Consider the following 20,749-nt stretch of genomic DNA (forward strand, 5'->3'; position numbering starts at 1 on the left):
TGCGACCGTAGCGTCGCGCGGTTCCAGACTGAAGCGCCTAGAATCGCTCGGCCACTCCGGCCGGCTCCACGAGTCGGTTCTCTGTTTAATTGCTCGAAGTAATTTTCGGATAGTGCACTCAGTATAATGTCACTCGATGCTCTGTCCCTACCATCCGTCTTAAACATCTGAGTGTCCCAGTCTATATCTGGTAAATTGAAATCTCCACCTAAGACTATAATGTGCTGTGAAAACGTATGTGAAATGTATTCCAAATTTTCTCTCAGTTGTTCTGCCACTAATGCTGCTGAGTCGGGAGGTCGGTAAAAGGAGCCAATTATTAACCTAGCTCGGTTGTTGAGTGTAACCTCCACCCATAATAATTCACAGGAACTATCCACTTCTACTTTATTACAGGATAAACTACTACTAACAGCGATGAACACTCCACCACCAGTTGCATGCAATCTATCCTTTCTAAACACCATCTATACCTTTGTAAAAATTTCGGCGGAATTTATCTCTGGCTTCAGACAGCTTTCTGTACCTATAAAGATTTCAGTTTCGGTGCTTCCTATCAGCGCTTGAAGTTCCAGTACTTTACTAACGCAGCTTCGACAGTTTACAATTACAATACCGATTGCTGCTTGGTCCCCGCATGTCCTGACTTTGCCCCACACCCGTTGAGGCTGTTGCCCAAGTCCATCTAACCTAAAAAACCTCCCAGCCCACGCCACACAACCCCTGCTACCCGGGGAGCCGCTTGTAGCGTGTAGTGGACTTCTGACCTATCCAGCGGAACCAGAAACACCACCACCCTATGGCGCAAGTCGAGGAAGCTGCAGCCCACATGTCGCAGAACCGTCTCAGCCTCTGTACCATAGGTAGGCAGTCAGTCCGGTCGACGATGCTGCAGATGGTGAGCTCTGCTTTCATCCCGCTAGCGAGACTGGCAGTCTTCACCAAATCAGATAGCTGCCTGAAGCCAGAGAGAATTTCCTCCGATCCATAGCGACAAACATCATTGGTGCCGACATGAGCGACCATCATCTTCCGAGATTCTCCTAAATGCTTTCTCTGAAAATTATTTCGAGCAGTTAGTCCACGAACCCACGCGAATTGTAAATGGTTGCGAAAACACACTTGACCTTTTAGCCACAAACAATCCAGAGCTGATAGAGAGCATCATGTCTGATACAGGGATTAGTGATCACAAGGTCGTTGTAGCCAGGCTCAATACCATTTCTTCCAAATCCATCAGAAACAAACGCAAAATAATTTTATTTAAAAAAGCGGATAAAGTGTCACTAGAAGCCTTAATAAAGACAATTTCCATTCCTTCCGAACTGACTATGCGAATGTAGACGAGACGTGGCTCAAATTCAAAAACATAATAGCAACAGCAATTGAGATATTCATACCTCATAAATTGGTAAGAGATGGAACGGATCCCCCGTGGTACACAAAAAAGGTCCGAACGCTGTTGCAGAGGCAACGGAAAAAGCATGCGAAGTTCAGAAGAACGCGAAATCCCGAAGATTGGCTAAAATTTACAGACGCGCGAAATTTGGCACGTACTTCGATGCGAGATGCCTTTAATAGGTTCCACAACGAAACATTGTCTCGAAATTTGGTAGAAAATCCGAAGAAATTCTGGTCGTATGTAAAGTACACAAGCGGCAAGACGCAGTCAATACCTTCGCTGCGCAGTGCCGATGGTACTGTTATCGACGACTGTGCCGCTAAAGCGGAGTTATTGAACCCAGTTTTCCGAAATTCCTTCACCAGGGAAGACGAATGGAATATTCCAGAATTTGGAACACGAACATCTGCTAGCATGAGTTTCTTAGAAGTAGATACCTTAGGGATTGCGAAGCAACTCAAATCGCTTGATACGGGCAATTTTTCAGGTCCAGATTGTATACCGATTAGGTTCCTTTCAGATTACGCTGATACTATAGCTCCCTACTTAGCACTCATATACAACCGCTCGCTCATCGATAGATCTGTACCTACAGATTGGAAAATTGCGCAGGTCGCACCAGTGTTCAAGAAGGGTAGTAGAAGTAATCCATTTAACTACAGACCTATATCATTGACGTCGGTTTGCAGTAGGGTTTTGGAGCATATACTGTATTCAAACATTATGAATCACCTCGAAGGGAACAATCTATTGACACGTAATCAGCATGGATTCAGAAAACATCGCTCTTGTGCAACGCAGCTAGCTCTTTATTCGCACGAAGTAATGGCCACTATCGACAGGGGATCTCAAGTTGATTCCGTATTTCTAGATTTCCGGAAAGCTTTTGACACCGTTCCTCACAAGCGACTTCTAATCAAGCTGCAGAGCTATGGGGTATCGTCTCAGTTGAGCGACTGGATTCGTGATTTCCTGTCAGGAAGGTCGCAAATCATCGAGTAAAACTAAAGTGATATCAGGTGTTGCCCAGGGAAGCGTCTTGGGACCTCTGCTGTTCCTGATCTATATAAATGACATGGGTGACAATCTGAGTAGTTCTCTTAGATTGTTCGCAGATGATGCTGTAATTTACCGTCTAGTAAGGTCATCCGAAGACCAGTATCAGTTGAAAGGCGATTTAGAAAAGATTGTTGTATGGCGTTTCAGGTGTCAGTTGACGCTAAATAACGAAAAGTGTGAGATGATCCACATGAGTTCCAAAAGAAATCCTTTGGAATTCGATTACTCGATAAATAGTACAATTCTCAAGGCTGTCAATTCAACTGAGTACCTGGGTGTTAAAATTACGAACAACTTCAGTTGGAAGGACCACATGGATAATATTGTCGGGAAGGCGAGCCAAAGGTTGCGATTCATTATCAGGACACTTAGAAGATGCAACAAGTCCACTAAAGAGACAGCTTACACTACACTCGTTCGTCCTCTGTTAGAATATTGCTGTCTGGTGTGGGATCCTTACCAGGTGGGATTGACGGAGGGCATCGAAAGGATGTAAAAAAGGGCAGCTCGTTTTTTATTATCACGTTATAGGGGAGAGAGTGTGGCAGATGTGATACACGAGTTGGGATGGAAGTCATTACAGCATAGACGTTTTTCGTCGCGGCGAGACCTTTTTACGAAATTTCAGTCACCAACTTTCTCTTCCGAATGCGAAAATATTTTGTTGAGCCCAACCTACATAGGTAGGAACGATCATCAAAAAAAAAAAAAAGAGAAATCAGAGCTCGAACAGAAAGGTTTAGGTGTTCGTTTTTCCCGCTCGCTGTTCGGGAATGGAATACTAGAGAGATAGTATGATTGTGGTTCGATGAACCCTCTGCCAAGCGCTTAAATGTGAATTGCAGAGTAGTCATGTAGATGTAGATGTAGATGTAGATGAGCGACCACCTGCAGATGGGGTGCACCCTGTACCCTTCATGGAATCCGGAAGGACCCTTTCCATATCTGGAATGACTCCCCCCGGTATGCACACGGAGTGCACATCGGTTTTCTTCCCCTCTCTTGCTGCCATACCCCTAAGGGGCCCCATTACGCGCGTGACGTTGGGGCTCCCAACTACCAGTAAGCCCACCCTCTGTGACCGCCCAGACCTTGCAGACTGAGGGGCAACCTCTGGAACAGGACAAGCAGCCATGTCAGGCCGAAGATCAGTATCAGCCTGAGACAGAGCCTGAAACTGGTTCGTCGGACAAACTGGAGTGGCCTTCCGTTCAGCCCTCCGGAATGTCTTTCGCCCCCTGCCACACCTTGAGACGACCTCCCACTCTACCACAGGTAAGGGATCAGCCTAAGTGGGCAGTATCCCGGGCAACCAAAGTTGTAGTCCGATCGGGAGATGCGTGGGACGAGCTGGGCGTCTCCACAAAAATCCCCATCCAGACACCCACAGTGATGCCCATTGGCAACAGCCTCAAGCTGTGTGACCGAAGCCAACACTGCCTGAAGCTGGGAGCGAAGGGATGCCAACTCAGCCTGCATCCGAACACAGCAGTTGCCGTCCCTATCCATGCTAAAAACTGTTGTGCAAAGACCGTTTGAACTAATCTACAGAGAGCGCAAACAAATCGACACAAGATTTAAACGGTTATTAAAATACAGGACTGCCTAGTAAATGCAGTAATGCTGCTACTTGTGCACTGCTGACACACTGCTCGGCGGCGGAAGGAGACTACGCGATTTTACACTATTCAGGTATTAAAACGCGATGCTACAACTCTCAAATACTATAATACGCCGGAAATTTATGAATTAAACAATGCAAGTAACAAAAACACGCAAATAAATTATGAATTAAACTACGTAACAAATGAGTGAGCTAGGAGTATAGGACTTGCTGCTGCAGCTGCTTATCCAACAGCGTGGCGTTTGATGAACATTATCATCAAATTATGGCGAGCATTCACTTAAACATTTAATTTGAACAGTTATAGTTGCATCAGCGCATTGGACTCTGAACTGCTCTGGTAGTTGGATTGTGTGGATTTTTTTTTTGATCTGTGACTTTCAGAATATTGTGAACATTTTAGGGAGAATGGTTTTTGATTATGAATCCCAGACAATCTTCTAATTCCTCGGAGCTATGAGCTGTAGCTATAAATGTATTTCTCTGATGAAGTGGGCACTAGGAATTCTAATTACAGGCTTCACGTTTTGCTAATCACTTTCTGGTTGCCAATATTGTAGTCAGAGAGCCAGTGTGAGAACGGCAAACAACAGCATTAAATAAACAATAGGAACATTAACAATTATTCCACCCACCACCCCACACATGAATTGTTCGCGAGGTTCTGCGCCGTGTGGCCAGATCATAAATGTACCGTCAACGTAACGATAAAATAAGGATGGGCGGAGTAGAGCCGAATTTAATGCGCGTTCTACAAAATTAACCTTAAACAAGTTAGTCAGTGATGAGACAACGGAGAGCCCATCGCCATACCGTCCGTCATTTTATAAAATGTGTTACCATACAAGAAGTAGGTGGTCGCCATCACATGCTGGAACAACTTTATAGTTTCAGGAGGAAAAAGATGCGCCAGACCTACTGTCAGTGTAATAGGTGCTCCTGCATATAAGCTTGCCAAATACCTAACAAAGTTGATGACTCCTATAATCGGCCGGTGTGAACATCACATCAAAAACTCCCAAATGGTCATTGAGAAAATCAAAGGGATTAGAGGTTGCCCAAATGACATTTTAATCAACCAGGATGCGGTGTCGCTGTTCACAAAAGTTCCTGTGGAGGACACTTTGAAAATGCTGACGGATCTTTTTCCTCCTTTGCCTATAAGGACACTATTAGTCGCTGCGCAGGAAGCAGCTGCTGCTGCTAATCCGGTCCCGACCCTACCTCGGCTACAGCCGCCACAGCATCACTCTGTCATCCATGGACCGCCCTGCCTCGGGCTAGTGGTTTAGGGCTGCAGCAACTAGGCTGCTCACAGCGTCTCGATTATCAGCGTGTCCTAATCCGCCGTCACATACTCGTCGATTACGTGAGGTACAGCACACACCCCCATTCACATCACCAACTAAATCGACTAGTTGTAGTTATAGTATAAATAATAAAGAAGTTCCTGTGGCTAATTGCAGTTCCCTCTACCGTCCTTTTACTGAAGGACATCAGGTCAGGGATACCATACCACAGTTACAGTACTCGTTGATTGCAGATGCCTTTGACAAGTGAGTCTCCTTCATCAGGATCGCGAACCCGGCAGGAGGGCACCAAAACCCTGTTGGGTTTCTAAGGGTGTGTCTTTTATCACGGAAACTGAGCTAGTCAAGGTAGTCAACGATCCGCAGTATCCCACCATGAAATACAGTGCAGTGCTTTGCATCGAATTATCGCACCCCACAAAGTTGAGTTTGATGTTGAAGAGATGAGTCTTCATTATCATTGGGAGGAAAATGGCGTGATAACACGGAGCACGTCAATTATCGATTGATTTTGTAAATCCACCTTGAGTGACACATTGGCCCTGTTTAATGAGATGGTAGTGAGAGGCTCAGCTACAGCTCGCAGCAGAATCCTACACGTTGACATCCATACACACGTCTGCGATCCGATACATGGAGAGTCAAGCTATATCAAGCTCCCTGAGGATATAGCTAATAAGCGTGCATGCATTAATGTCGAAAATACAAACGATCAGGATTGTTTTGCACAGTCAATCCCGGCTTGGAAGAGAAATGTCAGACAAAATCCTCAATGCACAATTGAGTACGGCAGGTACCTTGTATTGCTTTTGCTTTAATTTAGTCTGAAATCGGTGCTGATAGACAATAAAAGTGGGTTAAAAGCTGTGAGCTGTCTGGGGAAGTTAACCTTGCATTACTGCGCAACTGTTTCACCAGGTATCCAGTCTAGCTTACCAAATTCCCAACAAGACTAACATTAATTATAATCTTTTAATAGTCATACGAAAACCGGTGATGTATATATAAAAAAGAGAATTTAAATAAAAAGAAATAAATCAGTTTATATTTGGAAATTTATTTTAACATTGATCATTGAAATTTCAGCATATTAAACGTGAGTCATAATTAAGCTGGTGCCTTATTTAGGATTGTGAAAATGTGAGATTGTAACCTGTGAAAATGTGAGTTTTTAATCTTACGGAACACATCAAATATGGAGTCAAGACTGGGAGACTGCATACAACACTGCATTCATAAAATAACACACGAAGAACGTTGAAACATATGCAAGAGGACATTAACTACAACCAACCGATTCAATTTTCACCCAAAGAAGTTGCGTTCGTAGCCCAATCCTGTCCGTCATGTCATTACCACACACTGGCATACTAAATTCATACTAACTCTCTGTGAAATCTTCCCTAAAAGAATAGCTGAGGGCTACTTTGATGATTACACCACATGCTTCACGTGGTCAACTTGGCTTACACAAGGAGTGTAACTCCATAATAATTCTGATAATTAAAATAAATTAGATCGAAAAGCAATTTACAAAAGAAAAACCTTGAACTGGTTACTATCGTCTTACTATTAACCTGTTGGGTCAAACAACTGTTATGCGGGTGGATAATGGACAAAGGGGCAGTAGTCAGTTCTACTACAGTTCTACAGTCAGTAGACTGTGCCCGAAGCTGGAGGTGCTGCATCCAGAAGATGAAGTTTCGGTAAGCATGAGCGCCCTGCGGCCCAGAGGGAACCTTAGAGGTCATTTTGCTGATGTACGTCCCTTAAATTACGGTTTACGCAATTTTCATGGGTTATAAGACTGTAGGTTTTCCGTGTACAGTTGGGCATTACATGCGCGATGTGTTGGTTAGTCACCGTAGCGTGCAGTTTGGGATTAAAGTCTATACTTTCATGCTCACTTTTTCGCTTCGTCTGGCAGTAGGACTTTCAGTTCCCCGTGCAAAATTTGACAAATAATTTAGGTTTTCCTAGCTTCAAATATTTTTCACTTTGTCTTACGCCATGTGGTGAGTGTCTGGCGTTAACGTAGTCGAACCGCAAGCTAAAGTTATCTAGTATCGCCTGTATCAATAGTTTTGCGACTTGCTGCTTTTATTCCCTCAATACAAGAGGCTACCTAGAGTATCACCCCAAGTAGCATCTTTCCTTGTATTTGGCTGACTCATGGTGGTGGTCGTTGCATGCCTGCAACCTCTTCCTTTAGTAAATTGAACTACATTTGATAATATGGCGATCGTTCCTAAAATTCCTTTTTTCTTACCATCATGGCTTATTATGAACGTAAGTTGGGGCAGTCTGCTGAACTCAATTCCTTCTTCCACACCTCAATTTGATTGTATAATAGTTCAATATTCAACTGTTAAATAAATGAGTCCATCAATCTTTTCATTCTCTTTTTCAGTATGTGAAATCTACCGTAGTGTCGCAGTAGAATAAGCAGAACTATTCTCATGATAATGGTTGCTATAAGGTAGTGCAGTTTTTGCGCCGTTAATGATAGGATAAAGATTCAGCATGAAACGCCTGGCACGACCATTGCACGCATGGTACCGATAATAGTTATAATAATTTTCAATTATCCCCCATTGGTAAACTGTGGAGTGTTCACGGCTCAGAGCGAGAACGTGAGCACTAAATCCACTTGATGTGGTGGATGTAGTGGCTTCTGTTACACCTTGCTAGTTTTGAAAAAAAAAATCAAAGTTACAGCGCCTACAGTAAGGGATAGTAGCCTGTAAAAATAAAACGAGCAACCGCTTTTACATGGCGGCTTTGGTCCCGGATTGATACTAACCGGATCTTCCCACCCTCGTAATAAGATTTTTCATTCCATTTGCCTTTTCCTGTTTTTGTCTTTTTCCCTGGGCGTACCATAATAATTTCTATATGTGTCCTGTGCTCTCTTTCCATAAGTGGTCGTGCAAATCCGTTATCACCTGTGATCGGCGTTACAAAAACGGGGTTGTTTTGTTGTTGAATTTATGTTTCATGCACTTTTACTGGCCACTAATAAAGGGCGAATTCCGTAATCGCTTGCCCACTATCACGTGCATTTCATATGAGACAGTGTGTCATTCATAAAATGGTTTTGCGGCCCTGACATTTTGTTAGCAATATGAGTGCTACAGCGCGATCTGGTAAGGGTAGGTCAGCCGAGTTTAGAGCCGCGCATTTGGCCATGGTAAAGGATAGCGGTTCCGTGCCAAGGACAGCGGAGGCGGGGAGACCACTACGCGAGACAAAGGAGGGTGCACCAGCGCGCGCGGACCACGTGTTTGAGCGTGTAGGTGCCGGTGTGTGTCCCCACCCCTCACCCCTGCTCAATGAGCCCGCACGTGCGAATGCGAACCAGCCGGCTACACCGGCGGTGGCCGCGGCCACTGACCCAACGGTTCCAGGGGAAAGCGAGAGTGCAGATGGAGCGCCGACGCCCACCTCAGAACAGTCCTTGCTCCAGTCCTTACTGAATGAAATGCGGGCAATGGAAGAGCGCAGTAAGGCAGTTGCCTAGCAGCAGACTAACGCACTCGTGATGCAACAGTAAACACTTGCTGAGCAACAGCAGGCTATGTATGGTAACAGAAGTACGTAATGTAATGCAGGCAGGTGCCGAGCAAGAGAGTCAAGCGCTTGCAGAGAAGCTGGGAAAGAAAGTCAAAGCTCGCGGAAGAATGACAGCGGAACGAAATAAAAACTCTTAGTGATAAAATTGACCAACAGAAAGAAATGACAGATTAGCTCATGGCAGAGGTACAGGGCATATCAGATGGACTTAGGAACGATGTAGATAATGTGAAGGAAGGTCTTGCAATTACTGAGTCCGGGAAAGAGCAGCTGGACATTCATGTTGCAGATGTTACAGAGAAACAGTCGAGTGTCAACCAGCGAGTAGAGGAACGACTGACCGTGATGGACGGTAGTACGGTTAGTGGCTCTGAGGGAGCAACGTTCAACCTGGAACAGATTCGCGAGGTCTTTAGTGATGCCAACAAGGAGCTAGCGGCATCAGTACAAAACGGATGTGAACGAGTGTCAAGCAAGGAGGAAGTAGTGAACCGTGTGAACGTGCAACTGGGATCTTTTGCGACTGCCGTATAGCAGTTGTCGGCGAGAACAGCACTGCCACAGACCGAACACAGCCTGCACTAGAGCCGGCTGGAGTCCCGGGCCCTTCCACTCCTGTGCGACGGTGTATCACGCGGGAATGAACCGAGCCGGTCAAGAGCAGGCAAGTGTTTTGCACTCTCCAACTGGGCGCGAGAATGCGGCACAGGAAAGGGCCGATGATGCAGTGAACTGTGTCCGCGACGACCGCGTGCCTAGAGAAGTCAGTGGCAGTGACGTGAGGGCTTTTGAAGATAGACTGTGCCGGTTACGCAGGTGGGATAATGCAAACAACTCGAGTCGAAAAGTTTTTCTAAATGATGATATAATGAGCGAAGTGGCGCAGTGGTTAGCACACTGGACTCGCATTCGGAAGGACGACGGTTCAATCCCGTCTCCGGCCATCTTGATTTAGGTGTTCCGTGATTTCCCTAAATCGTTTCCGGCAAATGCCGGGATGGTTGCTTTGACAGGGCACGGCTGATTTCCTTCCCAATTCTTCCCTAATCCGAGCTTGCGCTTCGTCTCTAATGACCTCGTTGTCGACGGGACGTTAAACACTAACCACCACCACCATGTAAATGATGATGAAGATGAAAATAGAAAGCACTTCCCTTCTGTGCAAAGATACATCATGGTTACTGATCCGGCCGTCGAGGTTCACCCTCCGACGTTTATAGATCAAGTTCAGGGCGTGTTCTTGTCCTCCTGGACCCCCGCGCTCCTGACAAACTTTGTTTGTGCGCATTTCCGGAAATGAGGCGGCGGTGGGAATGCGAGTTCTTATGCCGACTGTCACTCTTATGACGATCTTAGGAAGGCATTCCTAGACGAGTTTTGGCCGAAGGGCTATCAAGATGGGTTAAAATTAGGGATCATGATTACGCAACCATTTCTTGAATCGAGCCATCATAGCCCACTCACATACTTGAATGATTTTATTCAGCAAAATCACTTCCTCGATACACCATATGATGCGCCGGAACTCATTCTCATATGTTTGGCGAAACTGCCATAACGTCTCCAGCACGACACCATAATTGCCGGAAGGGGGATGAATGATCTCAAATCCTTTCAACTCTTGTTTCAAGAACTATCGTATGAGAGGTGTGATGACATTCGCGGGCCACAACAGACTGACGGTGTCTCACAGGACAATGTCATCACGAAAGATCAATCGGAGCCACAGCCGAGGCCAAATGGCTCGCGTCGGAACCGCAATAACCAGTGGTTCTAGCGCCATGGCTCAAATAGGCGTCGGAACGGGACGCAAAACGGCGGGTCGTCCCATGATGCACCGGCCGATAATAGTGTCGAAATTTGGGGTCCTGATCCCCGGAATAATGCGCTACAGAAAGAAGGAGATAACAAGGCCAACAACTGACTACAACCAGCCAGCTCTGCCAGCAACTCGCAATGTGAGTGGCCCCCACTCTTGTACATGAATACTGAGGGCATCAGAGAAGATTAGCTGCGGGAGCCAGAAGACGTTTCCTTTATTACGTACCCTGTGCTTATGCAAATATTAGTAGTAAATGTATTCATTCTATTCTAGACACATGAAGTTACGTGTCAAACATGAAAGAGACTGTATTTGAAAGTTCCATGAACGAGAAGGCGTGCCCAGTACTATCCCTTCAGTGGGCGATTATTTCGGGTGCAATAGGAGGCAAGACAGTGCCTACCAATAAACAGGTTTTGATATATTTCATATGCCAATCGGTGCGATTGTGTCCAAATTTTTAGTGGTTTCCTAACTGTTTCCTAACTGTCAGTCGATGCAATATTACGGCTGGACTGCCTCCATTTTTATCGTGCAAGCATTAACTTCGAAGGCCAATATGTGGAACTTAAGGTAGAGGACGAAGTTGCACGATTGAACTTTGAGGAGTGTGTGGACAGCTCTAGTATAGGCGGTTACAATTTGGTAGGCTTCAGAATCGGAACTCTTGGATGTGAATGACTGCCATAGCTCTTTATCGTTCGAGACGTTGCTGGACGTAAAGGTCCGACATTTAGAACTTCATGAACCAAGACGTCAGTTGAGGAGACTGTTGTTCAAATATAGGAAGTGTTCTCTGATGCTCCAGAACGATTAAAGACTTTGCATACGAGTTCCAAGTCGAGCCACACAAGAGATTTTTTGTCCATCCGTATCTGATCCCACTGTTTCTAAAACACGCAGTGGAAGCGGAAATAAAGGTAATGCTGCAGCAAGGATTGATCGAGCCTGCCACTTCATCTTATAACAACCCTCTGCATGTGTTGATGAAGAATGATGGGTCGATCAGGCTGGTCCTTGACTCATATCAAGTGAATACAATTATCGTCCCTGAGACTGACTGTCCAGAGACTATGGATGAACTGCTGCAGCGGTTCCATGGGGTAAAGATCCTTACCTCAGTGGACCTGTATTAAGCTACTGGCAGATCGAACTGCATCCTGACTGCCATGAATTTACGGCTTTTCTGTGTTGTGGCTGTTGTTATCAGTTCAAGAAATTGCCTTCATTGCGGCAAGATCTATTTACGAAATTTCAGTCACCAACTTTTTTTCCGAATTCGAAAATATTTTATTGAGCCCAACCTACATAGGTAGGAATGATCATCAAAATAAGATAAGAGAAATGCGAGCACGAACAGAAAGGTTTAGGTGTTAGTTTTTCCCGCTCGCTGTTCAGGAGTGGAATGGTAGGGAGATAGTATGATTGTGGTTCGATGAACCCTCTGCCAAGCACTTAAATGTGAATTGCAGAGTAATCATGTAGATGTAGATGTAGGTGCCTTTTGGACTGAATATCTAGTCTGTGGCATTCAATTGAGGCCTCAGTACTGTGATTCCGGTATAATTGGCCGGCCGCGGTGGTCTCGCGGTTCTAGGCTCGCAGTCCGGAACCGTGCGGCTGCTACGGTCGCAGGTTCGAATCCTGCCTCGGGCATGGATGTGTGTGATGTCCTTAGGTTAGTTAGGTTTAAGTAGTTCTAAGTTCTAGGGGACTGATGACCACAGCAGTTGAGTCCCATAGTGCTCAGAGCCATTTGAACCATTTGAACCGGTATAATTAAGAGATACACTCACGGTCTACGTCGATGACATCATGGTAGCGGAAGAGTCATAGGATAAGCATATAATACGCTAGAGCGGCTGTAGCACGCATTCCTGATGCGAGGAGTCATGTTGAACCTCAAGAAGTCAGATTTCAGATGCGGTGAAATCAAGTTCTTGGGACACATTGTCTCAGTGGCAGGAATGCGACCAGATAAGTAAGAGTTGTGGGCGATACTGCAATATGCTGTTCCCAGATCTAAGAAACAAGAGCGCAGTTTCCTTTGCCTCGTAAATTTCTACAAAAAATTCATTAAGGGTACTCTTAATACCCAATACCTCTGCCAGCTGAGTGGCAAGAATACAACCTGGCTCTAGGATGAACAGGTGCTAGGTGAATTTGAAGCGTTGAAGGAAGCTCTCGTTAATGCTCCGATATTGGCATATTGATATCAGGTGTTCCCCAGGGAAGCGTCCTGGGACCTCTACTGTTCCTGATCTATATAAATGACCTGGGTGACAATCTGAGCAGATCTCTTAGACTGTTCGCAGATGATGCTGTAATTTACCGTCTAGTAAGGTCATCCGAAGACCAGTATCAGCTGCAAAGCGATTTAGAAAAGATTGCTGTATGGTGTGTCAGGTGGCAGTTGACGCTAAATAACGAAAATTGTGAGATGATCCACATGAGTTCCAAAAGAAATCCGTTGGAATTCGATTACTCGATAAATAGTACAATTCTCAAGGCTGTCAATTCAACTAAGTACCTGGGTGTTAAAATTACGAACAAGTTCAGTTGGAAGGACCACATAGATAATATTGTCGGGAAGGCGAGCCAAAGGTTGCGTTTCATTGGCAGGACACTTAGAAGATTGCGACAAGTCCACTAAAGAGACAGCTTACACTACACTCGTTCGTCGTCTGTTAGAATACTGCTGCGCGGTGTGGGATCCTTACCAGGTGGGATTGACGGAGGACATCGAAAGGGTGCAAAAAAGGGCAGCTCGTTTTGTATTATCGCGTTATAGGGGAGAGAGTGTGGCAGATATGATACACGAGTTGGGATGGAAGTCATTACAGCATAGACGTTTTTCGTCGCGGCGAGACCTTTTTACGAAATTTCAGTCAGCAACTTTCTCTTCCGAATGCGAAAATATTTTGTTGAGCCCAACCTACATAGGTAGGAATGATCATCAAAATAAAATAAGAGAAATCAGAGCTCGAACAGAAAGGTTTAGGTGTTCGTTTTTCCCGCTCGCTGTTCGGGAGTGGAATAGTAGAGAGATAGTATGATTGTGGTTCGATGAACCCTCTGCCAAGCACTTAAATGTGAATTGCAGAGTAGTCATGTAGATGTAGATGTAGAACCAGACCGTGAGAAGGAGTTCTGTCTTGCCACGGACAGTTCAGCATCGGCGTCCAGCTCTTCCAGATATCGCTACAAGATGGCACTGTCATGCAGAACACCATTGCATTTGCTAGACGCATCTTGATTGAGGCCGAGAAGAACTATTAGGTGACGGAAATCGAAGCTTTCGCTGTCGTGTGGGGTTTTGACAAGTTTAGGCACTGCCCGTATGGGTGAACGACGAAAGACTATACCGATCACAAAGCCCTGGAGGCTCTGATGACGGCAAAACTTTCGTACCGAAGGTTGGCTCTGTGGTCCCTGTTCCTGCAGGAGTTCCGATTCACTACTCACTATCTGCCGGGTAAAGATGACATCATTGCAGGCGCCCTCTCGCGTGCGGCAGGTGGGTTGCCGCGAGGCAGTGGTGACGAGGTGCACGAGCTATGACATGACGTTTCTTATGCAGGATTCTTTTGAGAGTTATGTGGCCACCGGGTTGAGCAACATATGCCAGGAACAGTATAAAAACGTGGAAGGACATTAAAACAAAATGGGCCTACCGAACGCAGGTTAATATCCGGAGGTTCTACAAAGTCCGGGCGGGAATTCTGTTTTGTAGGCGGAGCGAAATAGAGAACGTGTGGGTGCTATGTATTCCTGAGGATTTTATCAACAAACTAGTATGGTACACCCACCTCAGTTATTCCCACTTCGGAACCCGCAAGTGTTTCCTAAAACTGAGACAGTCAGCCTACATGAATAACATGGAGAAAACGATTCGAAAGGTACTGACAACCAGCGTGGCCTGTCAAAAAGCTAACCTTCAACGTTGTCTCATTGCATTCCTCTTTTCCACTAATTCGTATTGAATTGAAGCAGTTCGCGGCCACAGATCTACTCGGACCACTACCCGCCACTCGAACCGGATTCCGTTACGTTCTTGTCACGGTCGAATTGACGTCTAATTACGTGTTCTTTGTGTCCCTCAGATGTGCCACGGCGATGACTGTGACACGGGTTTTCGAGGAGAGGTTTTTGCGAGAGGTTGGGTAAGTGGAGAAGGTCATCTCGGAAATATGGGGTCCAGTTTAGATCTCGGATATGGCGAGAAATTCTCAACAGAAGAGGGATTAAGGAGGTGTTTACCTCTCTTTTCTACTCCCCATCCAACCCTAGTGAGCGCGTAATAAAGGAGCTAAAGGAGGTGCGGTGACTGAACTGCCATAAGCAGCACCGGAATTAGGGCGAGTATCTTGAAGAGTTCCAGGATGTAATTAGTAACGTGCCTCCTGAGTCGGCAGGGGAAATGCCCGTTCGCGTCTTGAGAATTGCGCCGTCAACGGATCTTGTCAGGGAACTCGTCAATTTCGCTACTACTCCTCGCAGGAAGCTCAAAGAGAGTGTTCGCCTTGCCCTCGAGATAATCAAGCAGCAAGCCGAGAAGCGGAAGGCACAGTACAAAGGGTCCATTAGACAGATGAACCTGACCATCGGGCAAAAGGTACTTCTCAGATCGCACCGGTTGACGCGAAAACATAAACATCTCTGTAAGAAGTTCTTTAACGTGTTCTGTGGCCTGTACAGAGTCCGCCAGATCATCCATCCAAGCTTGGTACAAATACAAACCCTGAGGACAAATAGATCGCGAGGTATGCACCACGTAAATAATCTGAAGAACTTCAAGGAGCTATAAACTAGCCTATTCTCGTTAGCGTGTTTCGAATGATCTGGTGTAGTTGGTTGTTTTTTGTGTCCTTGCATTCCTTTCTTAATGTTGTTTGTATTGGTTTTAAATGTCATCTGTTTGGTTTACCCTTTTCCGTCACAAGTGCTGCATCGACTTGATTCTTACTGCACGTTTCTCGCTCGAGAGAAGAGGAGGTATCTTGTCTGTGACGGGAAGCACTAGGAATTCAAGTCAATTAGCTCTGTCAGACGTGTGGAATCGTTCTGAGTATAACTTATTTGTGAAGCCGGCCCCGTGTATGAGAGTGCCGTGCCGTTGACATACGAATGCACTAGTCCTTTTTCCAGGAAAGCAATGATGAATTGGAACCTGTTAGAGAGGATTACCAAGTGGAGCAGAGGCGGCACAGTACTGATCGAACGACAACAGGTACCAAAGCACCAACTATCCAAGTATTTCTGGAATAATAATCATAAAGCAATAAGTAAACACGCCGACCGGTAATCGCCTGAAACTTTACCTTAGCTAGTTTCCTTGTATCCTCTTGTGGTGAACTTTTCGTGTGCCCTTGTTCTTCACTAGTTTTCGTACTATGTTTCAGACACGTAAGTTACATGAGGTTCTATTTGTCAAATCCGCCATGATGCTAGACAGAGAGAGAGAGAGAGAGAGAGAGAGAGAGAGAGAGAGAGAGAGAGAGAAACCGGACATACTGTAGCCAGGCCCAGTCACAGCCATCAAAGTAAATCTAGAGTGACGGCTCTAATTTAAATTTCTTTGTTAATGATCGGGAGAATGGCCAGGGAGTATAATATCATATCCATCATCCTCTTACATGTAGACTTTTGTTGCATGTGGACTAACGGTTGTAGTACTGGTGACAGAACTAACACAGTGCATGCTCTCCTTAAGTAACCTGTATGACGTCACCTTTTACCTATTACTAGTTTTTATGATGTAAGACAATTCTATGGTTGTGTTGGGTCAGGACAGGTTCTCTTTGTAATATTGTGTGCCCATAAAGTTTTTGTGTCAGACTTTGTCAGTATAAATGAACTGGGCCCTATTAATTATAAAGCTACAAGCCCAATGTTCCAAGTGAATTTAAGAAGGCTGTACAATTTGTCAGTTATCGTAAGACCTTTGTAATGTTCTTCTCTTAGTGTGTACTTTTTATCATATAGGTAAAAACTACCATTGTTAACCCATGGAATGATCTGGGCACTCCTAAGAGTAAAGCCAGCGCCTATTGCTCTTTAAATGTGAACTCTATTGTAACCTTTCTTTTCTGAATGTAACTCATTTTCATAGGTCAGTGTACCAGTTGTAAAGGCTCTGTATGAAACTGTTGTTATTTGTCACTGCAAACATTATTGCATGTCGCCGGAGCAAAAGCACGGTGTGCTGGAGCGGCCAGCAGTCGAGGCAACGGGAACAGCGCTGGTGCTGCGGAAGGGTTGTGCTGCGGCCTGGTGAGGTGCGGCCGCCACTTCAGCCTGCTCACCGTCGCTCGCGCCACATCGGCGTAGCTGTGGCAACACCGAGCCAAAGCAGCCAGCATTTGGGAGCTCCTCACTTCTCCAGCACCTACAGCGGCCGGCTCCGCCGACAGCCGTCCAGCTGAGTGCCTGGGCGTGCACAACTGACACGGCCACGCCCACTTCAGCCGCCAGCCAGGCACCTGTCAACGCAAGCGCTGCGGCCGATTCGACTCTCGCCCGCCCTAAGAGGCCAGCCACCGCACACGGGCAGAAGTAGAGATAACAATGATGATGATGTTTGGTTTGTGGGGCGCACAACTGCGCGGTTATCAGCGCCCGTACAAATTCCCAACCTTTGTTCAGCCCAAACTCGCCACTTCCATGAATGATGATGAAATGATGAGGACAATACAGACACTCAGTCATTTCGGGGCAGGTGAAACTCCCTGACCCCGCCGGAAATCGAACCCAGGACCTCGTGCAGCAGTAGGGACCTCTTGGTGGACGCCTACCTGACTCACCTGTAGCAGCAAGTACGGACCGTCGAGGGCGACTTCCGAAATACTTCGGAGGGCGGCACGCCGTAATCTGCCGTGAACCCCGTGGCAGGAAATCAGTCGATGACCTACGGACAATTCGGGGCAGTCACAGGTCTTCCTCTCGGGTGGCACAACAAAGACGCTCTGTAGTGAAAATTTGTGCTTCTCGCGTTTGGTTGCTTTGAAGTTCTGAAATCACTTTTGGCTGTTGTCAAAGAATGTAATTAAAAACTATTTATTGATGACTACTGGCATTACGCAAATCAAGCTGCATCTACAATGCGCCGATGTAGTTAAGAGACGGTCTCCAGTGACAGCCTCGGGCATTACGCTTGTTTTGGGAGGTGAACTATAACCTTTTGGTTGTTTGTCACTAGACTGCCTCTGATTGGAGCATAGATCAAAAACAATGGAATGGCAACTGTCCTTGGGCTACCAGTCAAACTGGTAATTAACATTGTGGTGCTGAAAAGACTGAACTTAGTCCTCTTCTCTAGTTGGTTGTGGATCAAGCAACTAGGGATCCTCTAACACTGAGGAGCCCAGACTGTGGTTTTTCCCGCTCCCAGCAGTAGTAATACGATCTGTGTGATACATTACTGAGAGATGTGGTTCCCCAGCTGTCAGCCACCAATGGCGACAGCTGTTCTGCCTCCTTGTGTGCGCATGACAAGGCACACACGGACATCAAGTGCCAGCATTGCAGAGGTCCGTGAGTCGACCACCAGGCCACCCGGACAGTCCTGCTGTGGCTGCGACGACTGGACCGAACGGCTCCTGCACTTCCAGTCGTACCAGCGAGACCGAACTTCCCACTCGCCTCGGTAACATTGCGCCACATCCAACGTGACTCCGTCGACACCGCTGCGAGTGCTTACATTCGAACAGTGCAGTGCGTCTATTAAGTGTGTCACCTGCTCCCAAGTTTTTTCGTGTGCTCCTTTCATTATATACATAGCGAATGGTGATGCAAATTGAGTTTGAATGATGTGGTTGTCGAGGGTTTTACTGTTCCAGTGATTTTGCTATACTTGTTTCATCAGAATTAACTGATATCTGAACGTGTCTTGAATGTAGTGATTTGTTTCAGTGTGTGTCCATGTCCTGCTCTTCCACTTTTGCCATCTCTTGTCACTATTTCTTTTATTGCTTTTCCTTCACTGATTGATTTCAAGTGCCCTTCAAATGCTGCCAAGATATGTTGGATCCTTGGAGGTCCAGGTTAAGAGACTTACAAACGGGCTTGACATTGGTCAGTGACCTTCTCTTTTGCATTAGTATCATATTCAATTGAGTATTAGTCATTCTATGTAATATTTGGATGTCAGTGTGCATTGGATTCTTTTTCTCTTCATTTTGTGTCCTTTGTATAACCATAGTCTAATGATCTGCTAAATGGTATGTTCAATATGTTTCATTCTCATTGTTTTCGTTTAATATTTGTGTGTTAGTGTATTTTGGAGTGATTTATTTTGTGTCATTCACGTCATTACTTTCTTGGCACTTGGGTAATAGTACCTCAGTCTGTGTTTTTTCAGCACTGTTTCGTTTGTTACGTATGTGTTAATATATCTAGTGATTTTTTTTGTTTTTGTGACATGGTATATCATTTTATGTGTTAATGTGTCCTATGACTTTTTGTTTTGCTGCGCCCTGCTGTAATATTCTATGTACATACTCAGTTACTGTTGTATTTTGAGACACTTCCCATAAGTACCCACATGGCTGGGTCCATGGAACTCCCCCTGCTCCAGTCAGTGTCAATATTTTCGAAGCCCTCATGTTTTTTATCGATAAGAGTACTTTACGAAAATCTTTCATAGGTCAGTGTGACGAAAGACGTGCACTTCATTCACCATTGTGCTCGTATCTCATATTTTTAATCCCAGCATTCGAATGTTCGGTAATGTAATAGTTCAGACTCTGTTCATAATTTCAATGGGTTCCCTAATTTATTTGACGATGTTAACAGTTTGTCTTACACCGATCTGTGAGAGGAGCTTGGCGCTAGGAATTTTCATTGTTTATAGACGAAGGCAGCAGTCTTCCTAGCAGCCATGACGGCTTCCCATTTCCCATCCATTTTTCGATCGCCAGGGTAGATTGTGGTGCCGTTGGAACGTTCAGTAGTGGCCAAAGTTTCTCCTGTTCTCAGTTCCCCAACCTGCCTTACCAACACTGTAACTGCTATTTCTGCTCCATTGTAACATCAAGAAGTCGCCTCCCTGTAAGATTCCGGCCCTCTGATTGGCCAGTTCAGGTGCACGCCCGTTTTCCGCGGGTGGGCGCCAACCGCCCTCCACGGGTGGATAGTGGACAAACGGACAGTAGGCAGTTCTAGTGTGACAGCGCCTGAGGCTGGAGGTGCTGCTTCCATAAGATGAAGTTTCGGTAAACATGAGCGCCGACTTACACTGTCGCTTCGGTCCCTGCTGTCCAGAGGGGACCTTACAGGTCATTTTACTGATGTACACTCCTTAAATTACGGTTTATGCAATTTTTTCGGATTATAAGACTGTAGGTATCCCGTTTACAATTGGACATAACTTGCGCGATGTGTTGGTTAGTCACAGTAGCGGGTTTCCCGTTTACAGTTGGATATAATTTGGGCGATGTGTTGGTTAGTCACAGTAGCTCGCAGTTCGGCACTGAAGTGTATACTTTCATGCTCACTCTTCTGCTTCGTTTAGCAGTAGCTCTTTCATTTCCCCCGTGCAAAATTTGACTCATAATTTAGGTCTTCCTAGCTTGAAAATCTTTGCGCTTTGTCCTAAACCACATGGTGAGCTTCTGGCGCCTCTTCATGTTTCGTTAAGGTAGTCGGACCACGAGCCAAAGTTATCTAGTGTCGCCTGTATGAATAATTTTGCTTATTGCTGATTTTATTGCTTTAGTACATGTGGCTACCTAGTGATTCACTCCAGTAGCATCTTTCTTAGTCTTTGGCTGATTCATGTTGATGGTCGTTCCGTGCCTGCAACCCCTTCCTTTAGTAAATTGAACTCCATTTGATAATACGGCGATCGTTCCTAAAATTCCTTTTCTCGAGACATCGTGGCTTGTTATGAACGTACCCTGGAGCAGGCTGCTGAACTCAATTCCTTCTTCCCCGACCCCCATGTGAATGTATAACTGTTC

The sequence above is a fragment of the Schistocerca gregaria genome, chromosome 3 (assembly GCF_023897955.1).
Source record: "Schistocerca gregaria isolate iqSchGreg1 chromosome 3, iqSchGreg1.2, whole genome shotgun sequence".
Taxonomy (NCBI): domain Eukaryota; kingdom Metazoa; phylum Arthropoda; class Insecta; order Orthoptera; family Acrididae; genus Schistocerca; species Schistocerca gregaria.